At 41.4% G+C, this 21,080-nt stretch overlaps 1 protein-coding gene across 1 annotated transcript in view; it reads left to right on the top strand.

The window, feature by feature from the left end:
* The window catches only part of lrrc75bb (leucine rich repeat containing 75Bb), a 116,222-nt gene that overhangs the window by 19,630 nt on the left and 75,512 nt on the right, over window positions 1-21,080 (top strand). The gene's annotated exons all lie outside the window — the stretch shown is intronic.

Here is a 21,080-nt window from a genome sequence, read left to right as displayed (position 1 = left end):
GGTGATATCCTTTAGAGATTGATGTCGTGGGCAGTAATGTACCGCCATACCATCACAGATGCTGGCTTTTGAACTTTGCGTCGATAACAGTCTGGATGGTTCGCTTCCCCTTTGGTCCGGATATTTCCAAAAACAATTTGAAATGTTGCATCCACATTGCATCAGTCCATCTTAGATAATCTCGGGCCCAGAGAAGCCAGTGGTGTTTCTGGATGTTGTTGATAAATGGTTTTTCGCTTTGCATAGTAGAGCTTTAACTTGCACTTACAGATGTAGCGACAAACTGTATTTAGTGAAGGTGGTTTTCTGAAGTGTTCCTCAGCCCATGTGGTGATATCCTTTAGAGATTGATGTCGTGGGCAGTAATGCACCGCCATACCATCACAGATGCTGGCTTTTGAACTTTGCGTCGACAACAGTCTGGATGGTTCGCTTCCCCTTTGGTCCGGATGACACGATGTCGAATATTTCCAAAAACAATTTGAAATGTTGCATCCACTTTGCATCAGTCCATCTTAGATGATCTCGGGCCCAGAGAAGCCGGCGGTGTTTCTGGATGTTGTTGATAAATGGTTTTTCGCTTTGCATAGTAGAGCTTTAACTTGCACTTACAGATGTAGCGACAAACTGTATTTAGTGAAGGTGGTTTTCTGAAGTGTTCCTGAGCCCATGTGGTGATATCCTTTAGAGATTGATGTCTGTTTTTGATACAGTGCCGTCTGAGGGATCAAAGGTCACGGTCATTCAATGTTGGTTTCCGGCCATGCCGCTTACGTGGAGTGATTTCTCCAGATTCTCTGAACCTTTTGGTGATATTATGGACCGTAGATGTTGAAATGCCTAAATTTCTTGCAATTGCACTTTGAGAAACGTTGTTCTTAAACTGTTTGACTATTTGCTCACGCAGTTGTGGACAAAGGGGTGTACCTCGCCCCATCCTTTCTTGTGGAAGACTGAGCATTTTTTGGGGAAGCTGTTTTTATACCCAATCATGGCACCCACCTGTTCCCAATTAGCCTGCACACCCGTGGGATGTTCCAAATAAGTGTTTGATGAGCATTCCTCAACTTTATCGGTATTTATTGCCACCTTTCCCAACTTCTTTGTCACATGTTGCTGGCATCAAATTCTAAAGTTAATGATTATTTGCACAAAAAAAATAAAGTTAATCAGTTTGAACATCAAATATGTTGCATATTCAACTGAATATGGGTTGAAAATGATTTGCAAATCATTGTATTCCGTTTATATTTACATCTAACACAATTCCCCAACTCATATGGAAATGGGGTTTGTAAAGGAACCAATTGGCTGTAAACCATGGACAGTTTTCTGCACTTATCTGTACTGGCAAAAGATGGCCTAGAGTGGCTTATGATAAACTCGCTGCAAGGCTCATTTTTTGCTCACCGAGTGTAGAGGATAATCACCTGTGAGCTACTCTAATTTTATTGCTGTTTACTTAGGCCAAGGGAAAGCCCAATGAGGAAAGGGGGGGCGGGGGAGGTGGGGGTGAGGTGGGCAGGGGGGAGCTGGCAGCAGCTTTCTCCTGACTGGCTGGCAAGCTGTGGCAGAACGTGACTGGCTTTGAGAGAGGTTGTTTGCCTGTTGCTGCCACGCAGGGCATTTTTCTTCCCGCATACTTGGTGTAGTGCGTTTCTTTGTTTGTCGGACACTTTGCATTTACAGTAAACACGTGATTTTTTTTTTTTTTTTTGCAACATTTACACACCGAGTCGTTGACTTGTGGACAAAAGGCAAAAGCAGTGAAGTTGGCACGTTGTGTAAATGGTAAAGAAAAAAAATAGAAGATAATAATGATTTGCAAATGCTTTTCAACTTTTATTCAATTGAATAGACTGCAAAGACAAGATATTTAATGTTCACCCTGAGAAACTTCTTTTTTTGGGGGGCAAATAATCATTAACTTACAATTTAATGGCAGCAACACATTGCAAAAAAGTTGTCACATGGGGCATTTTTACCACTGTGTTACATGGCCTTTCCTTTTAACAACACTCAGTAAACGTTTGGGAACTCAGGCGACCAGTTTTTGAAGCTTTTCAGGTGGAATTATTTCCCATTCTTGCTTGAGTTGTTCTGCGTTGTGGTATTTTATACATTTTCAATTGGAGACAGGTCTGGACTACAGGTAGGCCCGTCTAGTACCCTTACTCTTTTACTATGAAGCCACTCGGTTGTAACGCGTGGCTTGGCATTGTCTTGCTGAAATAAGCAGGGGCGTCCATGATAACGTTGCTTGGATGGCAACAAAAGTTGCCCCCAAACCTGTATGTAACTTTCAGCATTAATGGTGCCTTCAAAGATATACACCCCATACCATCACAGATGCTGGCTTTTCAACTTTGCACCTAAAACAATCCCAATGGTCCTTCTCTTTGTTCCGGAAGACAGTTTCCCAAAATAATTTGAAATGTAGACTCGTCAGACCACAGAACACTTTTCCACTTTGCATCACTCCATTTTAGATGAGCTTGGGGCCCAGCGATGCTGGTGGGGTTTCTGGGTGTTGTTGATAAATGGTTTTCTCTTTGCATAGTACAGTTTGAACTTGCACTTACAGATGTAGCGACAAACTATAGTTACTGACAGTGGTTTTCTGAAGGGTTCCTGAGCCTAGGTGGTGATATCCTTTACACACTGATGTTGCTTTTTGATGCAGTACCACCTGAGGAATTGAAGGTCACAGGCATTCAATGTTGGTTTTCAGCCTTTTTCTCCAGATTCTCTTAACCTTTTCATGTTATTACGGACCGTAGATGGTGAAATCCCTAAATTCCTCGCAATAGCTGGTTGAGAAATGTTGTTCTTAAACTGTTGGCTCACGTATTTGTTGACAAAGTGGTGACCCCTCGCCCCATCGTTGTTTGTAAATGACTTAAGCATTTCACGAAAGCTGCTTTTATACCCAATCATGGCACCCACCTGTTCCCAATTACCCTGTTCTGCGTTGTGGTATTTTATACATTTTCAATTGGAGACAGGTCTGGACTACAGGTAGGCCAGGCTAGTACCCGCACTCTTTTACTATGAAGCCACGCTGGTGTAACACGTGGCTTGGCATTGTCTTGCTGAAATAAGCAGGGGCGTCCATGATAACGTTGCTTGGATGGCAACATATGTTGCTCCAAAACCTGTATGTACCTTTCAGCATTAATGGTGCCTTCAAAGATGCCTTGGGCACCCATACACCCCATACCGTCACAGATGCTGGTTTTTCAACTTTGCGCCTAAAACAATCCCGATGGTCCTTCTCTTTGTTCCGGAAGACACGGCGTCCACAGTTTCCCAAAACAATTTGAAATGTGGGCTCGTCAGACCACAGAACACTTTTCCACTTTGCATCACTCCATTTTAGATGAGCTTGGGCCCAGCGATGCTGGTGGCGTTTCTGGGTGTTGTTGATAAATGGTTTTCTCTTTGCATAGTACAGTTTGAACTTGCACTTACAGATGTAGCGACAAACTATAGTTTACTGAAAGTGGTTTTCTGAAGGGTTCCTGAGCCTAGGTGGTGATATCCTTTACACACTGATGTTGCTTTTTGATGCAGTACCACCTGAGGAATTGAAGGTCACAGGCATTCAATGTTGGTTTTCAGCTTTTTTCTCCCGATTCTCTTAACCTTTTCATGTTATTACGGACCGTAGATGGTGAAATCCCTAAATTCCTCGCAATAGCTGGTTGAGAAATGTTGTTCTTAAACTGTTGGCTCACGTATTTGTTGACAAAGTGGTGACCCCTCACCCCATCCTTGTTTGTAAATGACTTAAGCATTTCACGAAAGCTGCTTTTATACCCAATCATGGCACCCACCTGTTCCCAATTAGCCTGTTCTGCGTTGTGGTATTTTATACATTTTCAATTGGAGACAGGTCTGGACTACAGGTAGGCCCGTCTAGTACCCGCACACTTTTACTATGAAGCCACTCGGTTGTAACGCGTGGCTTGGCATTGTCTTGCTGAAATAAGCAGGGGCGTCCATGATAACGTTGCTTGGATGGCAACATATGTTGCTCCAAAACCTGTATGTACCTTTCAGCATTAATGGTGCCTTCAAAGATGCCTTGAGCACCCATACACCCCATACCGTCACAGATGCTGGTTTTTCAACTTTGCGCCTAAAACAATCCCGATGGTCCTTCTCTTTGTTCCGGAAGACACGGCGTCCACAGTTTCCCAAAACAATTTGAAATGTGGACTCGTCAGACCACAGAACACTTTTCCACTTTACATCACTCCATTTTAGATGAGCTTGGGGCCCAGCGATGCTGGTGGCGTTTCTGGGTGTTGTTGATAAATGGTTTTCTCTTTGCATAGTACAGTTTGAACTTGCACTTACAGATGTAGCGACCAAACTATAGTTACTGACAGTGGTTTTCTGAAGTGTTCCCGAGCCCAGGTGGTGATATCCTTTACACACCGATGTTGCTTTTTGATGCAGTACCACCTGAGGAATTGAAGGTCACAGGCATTCAATGTTGGTTTTCAGCCTTTTTCTCCAGATTCTCTTAACCTTTTCATGTTATTACGGACCGTAGATGGTGAAATCCCTAAATTCCTCGCAATAGCTGGTTGAGAAATTTTGTTCTTAAACTGTTGGCTCATGTATTGGTTGACAAAGTGGTGACCCCTCGCCCCATCCTTGTTTGTAAATGACTTAAGCATTTCACGAAAGCTGCTTTTATACCCAAATCATGGCACCCACCTGTTCCCAATTAGCCTGTTCTGCGTTGTGGTATTTTATACATTTTCAATTAGAGACATGTCTGGACTACAGGTAGGCCCGTCTAGTACCCACACTCTTTTACTATGAAGCCACTCGGTTGTAACGCGTGGCTTGGCATTGTCTTGCTGAAATAAGCAGGGGCGTCCATGATAACGTTGCTTGGATGGCAACATATGTTGCTCCAAAACCTGTATGTAACTTTCAGCATTAATGGTGCCTTCAAAGATGCCTTGGGCACCCATACACCCCATACCATCACAGATGCTGGCTTTTCAACTTTGCGCCTAAAACAATCCCGATGGTCCTTCTCTTTGTTCCGGAAGACACGGCGTCCACAGTTTCCCAAAACAATTTGAAATGTGGACTCGTCAGACCACAGAACACTTTTCCACTTTACATCACTCCATTTTAGATGAGCTTGGGGCCCAGCGATGCTGGTGGCGTTTCTGGGTGTTGTTGATAAATGGTTTTCTCTTTGCATAGTACAGTTTGAACTTGCACTTACAGATGTAGCGACCAAACTATAGTTACTGACAGTGGTTTTCTGAAGTGTTCCTGAGCCCAGGTGGTGATATCCTTTACACACCGATGTTGCTTTTTGATGCAGTACCACCTGAGGAATTGAAGGTCACAGGCATTCAATGTTGGTTTTCAGCCTTTTTCTCCAGATTCTCTTAACCTTTTCATGTTATTACGGACCGTAGATGGTGAAATCCCTAAATTCCTCGCAATAGCTGGTTGAGAAATGTTGTTCTTAAACTGTTGGCTCACGTATTTGTTGACAAAGTGGTGACCCCTCGCCCCATCCTTGTTTGTAAATAACTTAAGCATTTCACGAAAGCTGCTTTTATACCCAATCATGGCACCCACCTGTTCCCAATTAGCCTGTTCTGCGTTGTGGTATTTTATACATTTTCAATTGGAGACAGGTCTGGACTACAGGTAGGCCAGTCTAGTACCCGCACTCTTTTACTATGAAGCCACGTTGTTGTAACATGTGGCTAGGCATTGTCTTGCTGAAATAAGCAGGGGCGTCCATGATAACGTTGCTTGGATGGCAACATATGTTGCTCCAAAACCTGTATGTACCTTTCAGCATTAATGGTGCCTTCAAAGATGCCTTGGGCACCCATACACCCCATACCATCACAGATGCTGGCTTTTCAACTTTGAGCCTAAAACAATCCCGATGGTCCTTCTCTTTGTTCCGGAAGACACGGCGTCCATAGTTTCCCAAAACAATTTGAAATGTGGACTCGTCAGACCACAGAAAACTTTTCCACTTTACATCACTCCATTTTAGATGAGCTTGGGGCCCAGCGATGCTGGTGGCGTTTCTGGGTGTTGTTGATAAATGGTTTTCTCTTTGCATAGTACAGTTTGAACTTGCACTTACAGATGTAGCGACAAACTATAGTTTACTGACAGTGGTTTTCTGAAGGGTTCCTGAGCCTAAGTGGTGATATCCTTTACACACCGATGTTGCTTTTTGATGCAGTACCACCTGAGGAATTGAAGGTCACAGGCATTCAATGTTGGTTTTCAGCCTTTTTCTCCAGATTCTCTTAACCTTTTCATGTTATTACGGACCGTAGATGGTGAAATCCCTAAATTCCTCGCAATAGCTGGTTGAGAAATGTTGTTCTTAAACTGTTGGCTCACGTATTTGTTGACAAAGTGGTGACCCCTCACCCCATCCTTGTTTGTAAATGACTTAAGCATTTCACGAAAGCTGCTTTTATACCCAAATCATGGCACCCACCTGTTCCCAATTAGCCTGTTCACCTGTGGTATGTTCCTAATAAGTGTTTGATGAGCATTCCTTCAACGTTCCCAGTCTTTTTTTGCCACTTGTGCCAGCTTTTTTGAAATAACGTTTACTGGTTTAAACTTTACGTATCTTGTCTTTGCTGTTTATTCAATTGAATATAAGTTGAAAAGGATTCGCAAATCATTGTATTCTGTTGTTATTTACATTTACACAACGTGACAACTTCACTGGTTTTGGGTTTTCTATGATTAGTGCTTTATTTGGTCTCAAAATAATGCCGACAGTAGAGTGGTTTATGTATCGTGCAGCAAAATGTGTTGTTGGCCCTGGTTTAGTGGCGCATGTTTTGAGCAGCGTTCACCCTTTTGTGTGCAGCGGTTCAGAAATAGAAGAGTTACTATAACTTCTTAATTACTCTCCCAAATACATAGAGAGGCTGCATCGCTCCAAAGCACACCGTCACATCATCAGAGTTCAGCGGCTGAAAATAGCAGCGCTGACTGTTTTGAAGTACCAAGCATGTGTTTGTCACCCAAGAAAAGGAAAGTGGCAGCTGGAATGGTGTAAGCGCCTTAAGGTAAATTGTCTTGTCTTGGCCTCTCTCTCTCTCTCCCTCTCTCTCTCTTCGTCACATTGCCTCTTCCTTGTTGTGGTGTTGTTGCATTAATTGAATTCGCCCAGCTCGGTGCAACCCATTCCATTTTTAGTGACGGAGCAACGGAGAGAAGATGAAGAAGAAAAGAGACATTAAGGACTAAGGAGGAGGTGGCGGAAGGACATTGAGGAAAAATGTTGCTTTTAAAAAGATGAGAGCGATGCTTTGTGTTTTAAGTTTTTTTTTTTAAAAGCTGTAGCACAACAAAACAATCCCTGTTGACTGAAGACACTGTAATAGGGTTGTACGGTATACCGGTACTAGTATAGTATCGCTGTACTAATGCATCAGTAGATGGCAGTCAAACATAAGAGATATGTGTAGACTGCAATGGATCGTGAGATTGACAGGCGGCGTCTTAAGTAATGCGGACGTTGTATCGATCCGTTGTGGTGAAGAAGGAGCTGAGCCGGAAGGCAAAGCTCTCAATTTACCGGTCGATCTACGTTCCCATCCTCACCTATGGTCATGAGCTTTGGGTCATGACCGAAAGGATAAGATCACGGGTACAAGCGGCCGAAATGAGTTTTCAGGTCTCTCCCTTAGAGATAGGGTGAGAAGCTCTGCCATCCGGGAGGAGCTCAACGTAAAGCCGCTGCTCCTCCACATCGAGAGGAGCCAGATGAGGTGGTCCGGGCATCTGGTCAGGATGCCACCCGAACGCCTCCCTAGGGAGGTGTTTAGGGCACGTCCAGCTGGGGAAGACCCAGGACACGTTGGGAAGACTATGTCTCCCGGCTGGCCTGGGAACGCCTCGGGATCCCCCCGGGAAGAGCTAGACGAAGTGGCTCGAGATAGGGAAGTCTGGGCTTCCCTGCTTAGGCTGCTGCCCCCGCGACCCGACCTCGGATAAGCGGAAGATGATGGATGGATAGACTGCAATATGATGGCAGTATGACTCAAGTAAACACCAACATTTTATATGTTCCATTGAAAATATAGGACATTACACCCGGCGCTCAAAAATCCATCAAAATGTTTTAGTATGACTTTGGTAAGCTATGACGCCGCACCGCTTGATGGATTGTCAGCGCATTCAATCAATCAATCAATGTTTACTTATACAGCCCTAAATCACTAGTGTCTCAAAGGGCTGCACAAACCACCACGACATCCTCGGTAGGCCCACATAAGGGCAAGGAAAAACTCACATCCAGTGGGACGTCGGTGACAATAATGACTATGAGAACCTTGGAGAGGAGGAAAGCAATGGATGTCGAGCGGGTCTAACATGATACTGTGAAGGTTCAATCCACAATGGATCCAACACAGTCGCGAGAGTCCAGTCCAAAGCGGATCCAACACAGCAGCGAGAGTCCCGTTCACAGCGGAGCCAGCAGGAAACCATCCCAAGCGGAGGCGGATCAGCAGCGCAGAGATGTCCCCAGCCGATACACAGGCAAGCAGTACATGGCCACCGGATCGGACCGGACCCCCTCCACAAGGGAGAGTGGGTCATAGAAGAAAAAGAAAAGAAACGGCAGATCAACTGGTCTAAAAAGGGAGTCTATTTAAAGGCTAGAGTATACAGATGAGTTTTAAGGTGAGACTTAAATGCTTCTACTGAACATAGGAGTATTATTATGGTGTGTGTGTGTAAGGCAAAACATCATTTGGCTTTTTGTTTCGCAATATTATATATTATTATTAATTAATATCATTATTAAGGTTTCTCATAGTCATTCACATTGACATCCCGCTGGGTTGTGAGTTTTTCCTTGCCCTTATACGGCAGTGGTTCTCAACCTTTTTTCAGTGATGTACCCCCTGTGAAATTTGTTTTTAATTCAAGTACCCCCTAATCAGAGCAAAACATTTTTGTTGCAAAAAAAAGAGATAAAGAAGTAAAATACAGCACTATGTCATCAGTTTCCGATTTATTAAATTGTATAACAATGCAAAATATTGCTCATTTCTTGAACTATTTGGAAAAAAAGATGTAAAAATCACTAAAAACTTGTTGAAAAACAAACAAGTGATTCAGTTCTATATAAAGATTTCTACACATAGAAGTAATCATCAACTTAAAGTGCCCTCTTTGGGGATTGTAACAGAGATCCATCTGGATTCATGAACTTAATTCTAAACATTTCTTCACAAAAAAAGAAATCTTTAACATCAATATTTATGGAACATGTTCACAAAAAAATCTAGCTGTCAACACTGAATATTGCATTGTTGCATTATTTTTCAGTTTATGAACTTGCATTCATATTTTCTTGAAGTATTATTCAATAAATATATTTATAAAGGATTTTTGAATTGTTGCTATTTTTAGAATATTTTTTAAAAGTCTCACGTACCCCTTGGCATACCTTCAAGTACCCCTAGGGGTATGCGTACCCCCATTTGAGAACCACTGTTATATGGGATCTGAACCGAGGATTGAGACACTTGTGAATTAGGGCTATATAAATAAACATTGATTGATTGGTTGATTTTATGCAAAAGCAACTTTTCGTACCTCCTTGTACCTGCTGATCTGTATTTGGGATTTGGATAAATCCTGAAAAATTGTGCGGGTCCGCCTTTGTAGTCTGTGCCGAGAACGTAGTCGATAAGCTTCTTCTTTTTCCTCTATCTTCTTATGTTCTTGCTTATCTCCGTTGTTGCCATTTCTAATATAAAGTAGTGTAAAGTTCTTACTTATGTCTGTCAGTAAACTCGCCATGAAAGCGCTAAAACATACCGGTGTGGTGAGTTTACATTATTCACCCAAGGAACTTTAGTTATTAGAGAGTTCCAGTCGGACAGTTTCCTTGTTGTTGTTTCCGGATGAGGAGATGCTGCTCCGTTATTGATTGAAGTAAAGTCTGAATGACATTAAAACAGTTAGCTCCATCTTTGGACACTTTTTCCACTCCCGTCCTTGCACGCTACACCACTACAACAAAGATGACAGCGAAGGTGAGCCACGTAAATATTGCTCATTTGTAGTGGTCTTTCTTGAACTATTTGGAAAAAAAGATGTAAAAATAACTAAAAACTTGTTGAAAAACAAACAAGTGATTCAATTATAAATAAAGATTTCTACACATAGAAGTAATCATCAACTTAAAGTGCCCTCTTTGGGGATTGTAATAGAGATCCATCTGGATTCATGAACTTAATTCTAAACATTTCTTCACAAAAAAAGACATCTTTAACATCAATATTTATGGAACATGTTCACAAAAAATCTAGCTGTCAACACTGAATATTGCATTGTTGCATTACTTTTCAGTTTATGAACTTACATTCATATTTTCTTGAAGTATTATTCAATAAATATATTTATAAAGGATTTTTGAATTGTTGCTATTTTTAGAATATTTTTTAAAAAGTCTCACGTACCCCTTGGCATACCTTCAAGTACCCCTAGGGGTACGCGTACCCCCATTTGAGAACCGCTGTTATATGGGATCTGAACCGAGGATTGAGACACTTGTGAATTAGGGCTATATAAATAAACATTGATTGATTGGTTGATTTTATGCAAAAGCAACTTTTCGTACCTTCTTGTACCTGCTGATCTGTATTTGGGATTTGGATAAATCCTGAAAAATTGTGCGGGTCCGCCTTTGTAGTCTGTGCCGAGAACGTAGTCGATAAGCTTCTTCTTTTTCCTCTATCTTCTTATGTTCTTGCTTATCTCCGTTGTTGCCATTTGTAATATAAAGTAGTGTAAAGTTCTTACTTATATCTGTCACTAAACTCGCCATGAAAGTGCTAAAACATACCGGTGTGGTGAGTTTACATTATTCACCCAAGGAACTTTAGTTATTAGAGAGTTCCAGTCGGACAGTTTCCTTGTTGTTGTTTCCGGATGAGGAGATGCTGCTCCGTTATTGATTGAAGTAAAGTTTGAATGACATTAAAACAGTTTGCTCCATCTTTGGACACTTTTTCCACTCCCGTCCTTGCACGCTACACCGCTACAACAAAGATGACATCGAAGGTGAGCCACGTAAATATTGCTCATTTGTAGTGGTCTTTCTTGAACTATTTGGAAAAAAAGATGTAAAAATCACTAAAAACTTGTTGAAAAACAAACAAGTGATTCAGTTCTATATAAAGATTTCTACACATAGAAGTAATCATCAACTTAAAGTGCCCTCTCTGGGGATTGTAATAGAGATCCATCTGGATTCATGAACTTAATTCGAAACATTTCTTCACAAAAAAAGAAATCTTTAACATCAATATTTATGGAACATGTCCACAAAAAAATCTAGCTGTCAACACTGAATATTGCATTGTTGCATTACTTTTCAGTTTATGAACTTCCATCATTTTTTCTTGAAGTATTATTCAATAAATAAGTTTATAAAGGATTTTTGAATTGTTGCTATTTTTAGAATATTTTTTAAAAATCTCACGTACCCCTTGGCATACCTTCAAGTAACCCTAGGGGTACACGTACCCCCATTTGAGAACCGCTGTTATATGGGATCTGAACCGAGGATTGAGACACTTGTGAATTAGGGCTATATAAATAAACATTGATTGATTGGTTGATTTTATGCAAAAGCAACTTTTCGTACCTTCTTGTACCTGCTGATCTGTATTTGGGATTTGGATAAATCCTGAAAAATTGTGCGGGTCCGCCTTTGTAGTCTGTGCCGAGAACGTAGTCGATAAGCTTCTTCTTTTTCCTCTATCTTCTTTTGTTCTTACTTATCTCTGTTGTTGCCATTTCTAATATAAAGTAGTGTAAAGTTCTTACTTATGTCGGTCAGTAAACTCGCCATGAAAGTGCTAAAACATACCGGTGTGGTGAGTTTACATTATTCACCCAAGGAACTTTAGTTATTAGAGAGATCCAGTCGGACAGTTTCCTTGTTGTTGTTTCCGGATGAGGAGATGCTGCTCCGTTATTGATTGAAGTAAAGTCTGAATGTCATTAAAACAGTTAGCTCTATCTTTGGACACTTCTTCCACTCCCGTCCTTGCACGCTACACCGCTACAACAAAGATGACATCGAAGGTGAGCCACGTAAATATTGCTCATTTGTAGTGGTCTTTCTTGAACTATTTGGAAAAAAAGATGTAAAAATCACTAAAAACTTGTTGAAAAACAAACAAGTGATTCAGTTCTATATAAAGATTTCTACACTTAGAAGTAATCATCAACTTAAAGTGCCCTCTTTGGGGATTGTAACAGAGATCCATCTGGATTCATGAACTGAATTCGAAACATTTCTTCACAAAAAAGAAATCTTTAACATCAATATTTATGGAACATGTTCACAAAAAAATCTAGCTGTCAACACTGAATATTGCATTGTTGCATTACTTTTCAGTTTATGAACTTACATTCATATTTCTTTGAAGTATTATTCAATAAATATATTTATAAAGGATTTTTGAATTGTTGCTATTTTTAGAATATTTTAAAAAAATCTCACGTACCCCTTGGCATACCTTCAAGTACCCCTAGGGGTACGCGTACCCCCATTTGAGAACCACTGTTATATGGGATCTGAACCGAGGATTGAGACACTTGTGAATTAGGGCTATATAAATAAACATTGATTGATTGGTTGATTTTATGCAAAATAAACTTTTCGTAACTTCTTGTACCTGCTGATCTGTATTTGGGATTTGCATAAATCCTGAAAAATTGTGCGGGTCCGCCTTTGTAGTCTGTGCCGAGAACGTACTCGATAAGCTTCTTCTTTTTCCTCTATCTTCTTATGTTCTTGCTTATCTCTGTTGTTGCCATTTCTAATATAAAGTAGTGTAAAGTTCTTACTTATATCTGTCAGTAAACTCGCCATGAAAGCGCTAAAACATACCGCCGTGGTGAGTTTACATTATTCACCCAAGGAACTTTAGTTATTAGAGAGTTCCAGTCGGACAGTTTCCTTGTTGTTGTTTCCGGATGAGGAGATGCTGCTCCGTTATTGATTGAAGTAAAGTCTGAATGTCATTAAAACAGTTAGCTCTATCTTTGGACACTTCTTCCACTCCCGTCCTTGCACGCTACACGGCTACAACAAAGATGACATCGAAGGTGAGCCACGTAAATATTGCTCATTTGTAGTGGTCTTTCTTGAACTATTTGGAAAAAAAGATGTAAAAATAACTAAAAACTTGTTGAAAAACAAACAAGTGATTCAGTTCTATATAAAGATTTCTACACTTAGAAGTAATCATCAACTTAAAGTGCCCTCTTTGGGGATTGTAATAGAGATCCATCTGGATTCATGAACTTAATTCTAAACATTTCTTCACAAAAAAAGAAATCTTTAACATCAATATTTATGGAACATGTTCACAAAAAATCTAGCTGTCAACACTGAATATTGCATTGTTGCATTTCTTTTCAGTTTATGAAATTACATTCATATTTCTTTGAAGTATTATTCAATAAATATATTTATGAAGGATTTTTGAATTGTTGCTATTTTTAGAATATTTTTTAAAAATCTCACGTACCCCTTGGCATACCTTCAAGTACCCCTAGGGGTACGCGTACCCCCATTTGAGAACCGCTGTTATATGGGATCTGAACCGAGGATTGAGACACTTGTGAATAAGGGCTATGTAAATAAAAATTGATTGATTGGTGGATTTTATGCAAAAGCAACTTTTCGTACCTTCTTGGACCTGCTGATCTGTATTTGGGATTTGGATAAATCCTGAAAAATTGTGCTGGTCCGCCTTTGTAGTCTGTGCCGAGAACGTAGTCGATAAGCTTCTTCTTTTTCCTCTATCTTCTTATGTTCTTGCTTATCTCCGTTGTTGCCATTTGTAATATAAAGTAGTGTAAAGTTCTTACTTATATCTGTCAGTAAACTCGCCATGAAAGTGCTAAAACATACCGGTGTGGTGAGTTTACATTATTCACACAAGGAACTTTAGTTATTAGAGAGTTCCAGTCGGACAGTTTCCTTGTTGTTGTTTCCGGATGAGGAGATGCTGCTCCGTTATTGATTGAAGTAAAGTCTGAATGACATTAAAACAGTTAGCTCCATCTTTGGAGACTTTTTCCACTCCCGTCCTTGCACGCTACACCGCTACAACAAAGATGACATCGAAGGTGAGCCACGTAAATATTGCTCATTTGTAGTGGTCTTTCTTGAACTATTTGGAAAAAAAGATGTAAAAATCACTAAAAACTTGTTGAAAAACAAACAAGTGATTCAGTTCTATATAAAGATTTCTACACTTAGAAGTAATCATCAACTTAAAGTGCCCTCTTTGGGGATTGTAATAGAGATCCATCTGGGTTCATGAACTTAATTCGAAACATTTCTTCACAAAAAAAGAAATCTTTAACATCAATATTTATGGAACATGTCCACAAAAAAAATCTAGCTGTCAACACTGAATATTGCATTGTTGCATTTCTTTTCACAGTTTATGAACTTCCATCATTTTTTCTTGAAGTATTATTCAATAAATATGTTTATAAAGGATTTTTGAATTGTTTCTATTTTTAGAATATTTTTTAAAAATCTCACGTACCCCTTGGCATACCTTCAAGTACCCCTAGGGGTACGCATACACCCATTTGAGAACCGCTGTTATATGGGATCTGAACCGAGGATTGAGACACTTGTGAATTAGGGCTATATAAACAAACATTGATTGATTGGTTGATTTTATGCAAAAGCAACTTTTCGTACCTTCTTGTACTTGCTGATCTGTATTTGGGATTTGGATAAATCCTGAAAAATTGTGCGGTTCCGCCTTTGTAGTCTGTGCCGAGAACGTAGTCGATAAGCTTCTTCTTTTTCCTCTATCTTCTTATGTTCTTGCTTATCTCTGTTGTTGCCATTTCTAATATAAAGTAGTGTAAAGTTCTTACTTATGTCTGTCAGTAAACTCGCCATGAAAGTGCTAAAACATACCGGTGTGGTGAGTTTACATTATTCACCCAAGGAACTTTAGTTAATAGAGAGTTCCAGTCGGACAGTTTCCTTGTTGTTGTTTCCGGATGAGGAGATGCTGCTCCGTTATTGATTGAAGTAAAGTCTGAATGACATTAAAACAGTTAGCTCTATCTTTGGACACTTCTTCCACTCCCGTCCTTGCACGCTACACCGCTACAACAAAGATGACATCGAAGGTGAGCCACGTAAATATTGCTCATTTGTAGTGGTCTTTCTTGAACTATTTGGAAAAAAAGATGTAAAAATCACTAAAAACTTGTTGAAAAACAAACAAGTGATTCAGTTCTATATAAAGGTTTCTACACATAGAAGTAATCATCAACTTAAAGTGCCCTCTTTGGGGATTGTAACAGAGATCCATCTGGATTCATGAACTTAATTCGAAACATTTCTTCACAAAAAAAGAAATCTTTAACATCAATATTTATGGAACATGTTCACAAAAAAATCTAGCTGTCAACACTGAGAGTTCCAGTCGGACAGTTTCCTTGTTGTTGTTTCCGGATGAGGAGATGCTGCTCCGTTATTGATTGAAGTAAAGTCTGAATGACATTAAAACAGTTAGCTCTATCTTCGGACACTTCTTCCACTCCCGTCCTTGCACGCTACACCGCTACAACAAAGATGACATCGAAGGTGAGCCACGTAAATAAGACCGCCCACAAAACGGCGCATCCTGAAGCGACTGTCAGAAAGCGACTTGAAGATGATTGATTGATACTTTTATTAGTAGATTGCACAGTTCAGTACATATTCCGTACAATTGACCACTAAATGGTAACACCCGAATAAGTTTTTCAACTTGTTTAAGTCGGGGTCCACGTTAATCAATTCATGGTACAAATATATACTATCAACATAATACAGTCATCACACAAGTTAATCATCATAGTATGTACATTGAATTATTTACATTATTTACAATCCGGGGGTTGGGATGAGGAGATTTGGTTGATATCAGAACTTCAGTCATCAACAATTGCATCAACAGAGAAATGTGGACATTGAAACAGTGTAGGTCTTATTTAGTAGGATATGTACAGCCAGCAGAGAACATAGTGAGTTTAGATAGCATAAGAACAAGTATATACATTAGAAGTACATTTGAGTTGTTTATAATCCGGGGGAATGGGATGTGAATGGAGGAGGGTATTAGTAAAGTGTTGAAGTTGCCTGGAGTTGTTGTTTTAGAGCGGTTTTGAAGGAATATAGAGATGCACTTACTTTTATACCTGTTGGGAGTGCATTCCACATTGATGTGGCATAGAAAGAGAATGAGTTAAGACCTTTGTTAGATCGGAATCTGGGTTTAACGTGGTTTGTGGAGCTCCCCCTGGTGTTGTGGTTATGGCGGTCATTTACGTTAAGGAAGTAGTTTGACATGTACGTCGGTATCAAGGAGGTGTAGCGGATTTTATAGACTAGGCTCAGTGCAAGTTGTTTTACTCTGTCCTCCACCCTGAGCCAGCCCACTTTGGAGAAGTGGGTTGGATTGAGGTGTGATCTGGGGTGGAGGTCTAAAAGTAACCGGACTAACTTATTCTGGGATGTTTGGAGTCTAGATTTGAGGGTTTTGGAGGTGCTGGGGTACCAGGAGGTGCAAGCGTAATCGAAGAAGGGTTGAATGGGAGTTCCCGCTAGAATCCTCAAGGTGCTTTTGTTGATCTGTAAAACATCATCCATGCAACATTTTGACCACAGAACCACCATTACATGTTTTGTACACCACAAGGAGATATTTTACATTCAGAAAAATTAATTAAAAAATGACCCCTTTAATGCGCCCTATAATCCGGTGCGCCTTATATATGAAAAAAGGTCGAAAATAGATCATTGTATCAGCAGTTCGCCTAATAATCCGGTGCGCCCTATGTTCCGTAAAATACGGTATATACAGTGTGTTTACATACACATTAGTGTCTTTAAAGTGTGCAGGTTTTTTTTTTTTTTTTACTAAAAACAGGGACTTTTGCCGAAGCTACAACTAATTATTCATGTTTACACTGAATCTTATAGAGAACTGTGTGTCAGAATAATTCAATCAATCAATCAATGTTTACTTATACAGCCCTAAATCACTAGTGTCTCAAAGGGCTGCACAAACCACCACGACATCCTCGGTAGGCCCACATAAGGGCAAGGAAAACTCACACCCAGTGGGACGTCGGTGACAATGATGACTATGAGAACCTTGGAGAGGAGGAAAGCAATGGATGTCGAGCGGGTCTAACATGATACTGTGAAAGTTCAATCCATAATGGATCCAACACAGTCGCGAGAGTCCAGTCCAAAGCGGATCCAACACAGCAGCGAGAGTCCCGTTCACAGCGCAGCCAGCAGGAAACCATCCCAAGCGGAGGCGGATCAGCAGCGCAGAGATGTCCCCAGCCGATACACAGGCAAGCAGTACATGGCCACCGGATCGGACCGGACCCCCTCCACAAGGGAGAGTGGGACATAGAAGAAAAAGAAAAGAAACAGCAGATCAACTGGTCTAAAAAGGAGGTCTATTTAAAGGCTAGAGTATACAGATGAGTTTTAAGGTGAGACTTAAATGCTTCTACTGAGGTGGCATCTCGAACTGTTACCGGGAGGGCATTCCAGAGTACTGGAGCCCGAACGGAAAACGCTCTATAGCCCGCAGACTTTTTTTGGGCTTTGGGAATCACTAACAAGCCGGAGTCCTTTGAACGCAGATTTCTTGCCGGGACATATGGTACAATACAATCGGCAAGATAGGATGGAGCTAGACCGTGTAGTATTTTATACGTAAGTAGTAAAACCTTAAAGTCACATCTTAAGTGCACAGGAAGCCAGTGCAGGTGAGCCAGTACAGGCGTAATGTGATCAAACTTTCTTGTTCTTGTCAAAAGTCTAGCAGCCGCATTTTGTACCAACTGTAATCTTTTAATGCTAGACATGGGGAGACCCGAAAATAATACGTTACAGTAGTCGAGGCGAGACGTAACAAACGCATGGATAATGATCTCAGCGTCTTTAGTGGACAGAATGGAGCGAATTTTAGCGATATTACGGAGATGAAAGAAGGCCGTTTTAGCAACGCTTTTAATGTGTGCCTCAAAGGAGAGAGTTGGGTCGAAGATAATACCCAGATTCTTTACCGTGTCGCCTTGTTTAATTGTTTGGTTGTCCAATTGTATCTAAGTTATCACAAAACGGCGAGCAGAAAAAAACTGTCTTTGATCTTACCAATCAAAAGGCTTGTAAAACTCAACTGTGTAGGTTGGGAAGGGACATGAAGGTGTCAGTTTCTTTGATGTATTGTAATCCACAGGAAGATTTTGACTTGACCCGAGATCTACAAGGCGGAGGGGTAACAGGACCTGACTCCCCTCCAAGCACCTTTTCTTTGAACTGTTTTGTGACCAAAAGCAGCGGCTGTTTACGACCCCCTTCCTTTAGAAACAGCTGTTGCCGTGTAATCAAGGAAAGGTCCAAATCAAAGAGGAGGCGTACAATCTTTCGTCAGAGTGCGGTGGGACACTGTACGAGGGTACAGGTGTACGCGCTCTCCTCATTGAGCCACATTCAATTATGTCTGTGTTTGATTCCTTGCTTCTTTATCTGTTTAATAGACGTCATCCCTCTTATTTTCATGTGTTATTATATTTTTTTGCCTTTTGGTCCGGGACCCTTTGGGACTGTCTGACAAGCGTTACTAAAACGGCCTTCTTTCATCCCCGTAATATCGCTAAAATTTGCTCCATTTTGTCCACTAAAGACGCCGAGATCATTATCCATGCGTTTGTTACGTCTCGTCTCGATTACTGTAACGTATTATTTTCGGGTCTCCCCATGTCTAGCATTAAAAGATTACAGTTGGTACAAAATGCGGCTGCTAGACTTTTGACAAGAACAAGAAAGTTTGATCACATTACGCCTGTACTGGCTCACCTGCACTGGCTTCCTGTGCACTTAAGATGTGACTTTAAGGTTTTACTACTTATGTATAAAATACTACACGGTCTAGCTCCATCCTATCTTGCTGATAGTATTGTACCATATGTCCCGGCAAGAAATCTGCGTTCAAAGGACTCCGGCTTATTAGTGATTCCCAAAGCCCAAAAAAAGTCTGCGGGCTATAGAGCGTTTTCCGTTCGGGCTCCAGTACTCTGGAATGCCCTCCCGGTAACAGTTCGAGATGCTACCTCAGTAGAAGCATTTAAGTCTCACCTTAAAACTCATCTGTATACTCTAGCCTTTAAATAGACCTCCTTTTTAGACCAGTTGATCTGCCGCTTCTTTTCTTTCTCCTATGTCCCCCCCTCCCTTGTGGAGGGGGTCCGGTCCGATGACCATGGATGAAGTACTGGCTGTCCAGAGTCGAGACCCAGGATGGACCGCTCGTCGGTACCCAGGATGGACCGCTCGCCTGTATCGGTTGGGGACATCTCTACGCTGCTGATCCGCTTGAGATGGTTTCCTGTGGACGGGACTCTCGCTGCTGTCTTGGAGCCACTATGGATTGAACTTTCACAGTATCATGTTAGACCCGCTCGACATCCATTGCTTTCGGTCCCCTAGAGGGGGGAGGTTGCCCACTTCTGAGGTCCTCTCCAAGGTTTCTCATAGTCAGCATTGTCACTGGCGTCCCACTGGATGTGAATTCTCCCTGCCCACTGGGTGTGAGTTTTCCTTGCCCTTTCGTGGGTTCTTCCGAGGATGTTGTAGTCGTAATGATTTGTGCAGTCCTTTGAGACATTTGTGATTTGGGGCTATATAAATAAACATTGATTGATTGATTGTCACTTTCGTGACCTCTGTGGTGCATTTTTTTGTGGACTTCTGGATCTGCCTCCCGGGAGCCTTTTGGCCATGGAGACCAGCTGCTGGGTCTCTGCTACACCGGAGTCGCTTTGGATGTACTGGAGGAGATGCGGATGAGGGGACAGGACTGCGGAGCTAGCACTGAGCGCTGGGACGGAGAGGCTTGGCGGTGTCTTGGCTGGGTGAGCAGGTGTCGGACACCTCAGTCTCCTTGGACGTATCATCGCTCATCCATGCGGACTGGACACTGGCCGAGAGTGGAGTCGGCTGTCCTGGTTGCTTTGTTGGGTCTGCTCCTGTCTCTGGCCATCCTCCCTCCACCCCAGCGGACGATGGCGTGGAACACCGCAGAGGCCACCACAGTGGATATGTTTCTTTTACTTTTTATTCATAGCTGTATGTAGAAGTGTCTGGTTGTATCTGATGCTTTAATGTCTTTAATGTCCTCTGTGTTCTTTGATGTTTGATGTTTCCCTCTTACACACATGTGTACTATGGCTAAGAGTTGTTGTTTTTTTCCCTTGGCCTCAGTCTGCACCCCCTCTCCAGGGCCCAGGCTAAGACCGATTTTTTTATTTTATCTTCTATTTTTTCCCCCCCCCCCCTTGTTTACCTGTATGTCATCTTTTTTTGTAAGGGGCGCTGGAAGCCGGCAGACCCGTCAGCGATCCTGTTCTGTCTCCCTTTAATGTTTGTCTGATCTTGAATGGGATTGTGCTGAAAATTGTAATTTTCCTGAAGGAACTCTCCTGACGGAATAAATAAAGTACTATCTAATCTAATCTAATCTGGGGGCGGTATAGCTCGGTTGGTAGAGTGGCCGTGTCAGCAACTTGAGGGTTGCAGGTTCGATTCCCGCTTGTGCCATCCTAGTTACTGCCGTTGTGTCCTTGGGCAAGACACTTTACCCACCTGCTCCCAGTGCCACCCACACTGGTTTAAATGTAACTTAGATATTGGGTTTCACTATGTAAAGCGCTTTGAGTCACTTGAGAAAAGCGCTATATAAATATCATTCACTTCACTTCACTAATCTAATCAGTGCTTCACCATATAAAACTTTGGTTTGCGAACCATGTTTGAGAAGCAATTAAGCTTGTAAATCGAGGTTCCCATGTACGTGTTCGGAGTCCGAGCACAACACAAAAGTGCATTTGTTTCCATGTTGTGTTCAGGGGATACAAAAATGCCAGAGTCGTGCACAAAACAAAAAAGCATTGGTTTTATGATCAATCGC

Source organism: Nerophis ophidion, linkage group LG17, assembly GCF_033978795.1.
Source record: "Nerophis ophidion isolate RoL-2023_Sa linkage group LG17, RoL_Noph_v1.0, whole genome shotgun sequence".
NCBI classification, from domain to species: domain Eukaryota; kingdom Metazoa; phylum Chordata; class Actinopteri; order Syngnathiformes; family Syngnathidae; genus Nerophis; species Nerophis ophidion.
This window is presented reverse-complemented; position numbering and strand designations above follow the sequence as displayed.